Here is a 1,325-nt window from a genome sequence, read left to right as displayed (position 1 = left end):
TGCTTGATAAGAACAAGTATGGTGGTGGCCACGGCCAACCTAGGTTTAGGAGAAGTGCTCTCAACTAAAACAATTCAAATTTACTCAAAATTCAACTTAACTTTTATTAATCCAATCTGAATGCATAAATAGGCAAAGTTGCCTTGGCTGAATAGAAAATAGACTAAATCCTAATTAACTTGAATGATTGAAATCCTAATTAAAACTTAGCCTAAAAAAGATACGAAATAATAATGTAATTCCTAATTAAATCAAGTAGATAAGATCTTTAAATAATGTGATTTGGGTTGAATAGTCTTCACGGTTTGGAGGAAGATTGAGATGAGATGATTTCCTTGATTTGAGGAAGCTTGATTTGAATTTGGTGTTGGTGTTGTTGGCTTGGTTCCTTGCATTTGAATTTGGCCGAAATTATGTGGAGATTTGAAAAGATAATGAATAGATTTGTTTGTTGTGGCTGATTTGAAAAGATTATATTTGTTGGCAGCAACAAATCTATCTTCACCCTCTTGATTATGGTCGTGTGATCCTTGATTGATCAAGGGTTGATCTCTTCCTTGCTTGGTCGAATTTTGTATGATAGGATTTGACTAAGTTGCTTGTTAAATTTGAATTCTCCAATCTATCTTTGTTGGGGCTGATTTGTTTATAAGATATGTTGTTGGTATAAACAAATCTTATCTTTGTTGGGGCTGATTTGTTTATAAGATATGTTGTTGGTATAAACAAATATTATCTTTGTTGGGGTTGATTTGTTAATAAGATATGTTGTTGGTATAAACAAATCTTATCTTCACTTCCTTGATTGTAGCCGCCCACAACATAATCATATCTATACTTGATCCCTTGTTTGTAGCATTAAATTGGATCAGATTTGAAAGATATAATCTTTATAATTATCTTCAAATAATTTGTTTTCTCCATGCCTTATCTCCTTGTTTCCTTAGAGATAGAGTTCCTCACGTCCTCTTCCATGTAAGAAAATGACCATGCTTTAATTTCATTGCCTTAGCCACGTGACAAGCTTACCCTTGAACCTAAGTGAACTACTTGGTCACGAAATATGGACCATGTTACAAATAAATCCCAACCCATATTACATGAATTAAATACTAAAAATACTTGAAGGAAATTAAACCTAAGACTACATGAGAATGCAATCTCATTTATTTGAATCAATGAAAATAAAATAAACCTAAGTATAAAGTGACCTAAGGACATAAATGTCCTCCTCACATACCCTCTCCTGGGTCAATTGTGTCCTTTGAGACCTTAAGGATCCCTGCCTTGGCTTTGGCCCTAGTTGTAGGACCATCATAACTTCT

The sequence above is a fragment of the Lupinus angustifolius genome, chromosome LG16 (genome assembly GCF_001865875.1).
Source record: "Lupinus angustifolius cultivar Tanjil chromosome LG16, LupAngTanjil_v1.0, whole genome shotgun sequence".
In the NCBI taxonomy this organism is placed as follows: Eukaryota; Viridiplantae; Streptophyta; class Magnoliopsida; order Fabales; family Fabaceae; genus Lupinus; species Lupinus angustifolius.
This window is presented reverse-complemented; position numbering follows the sequence as displayed.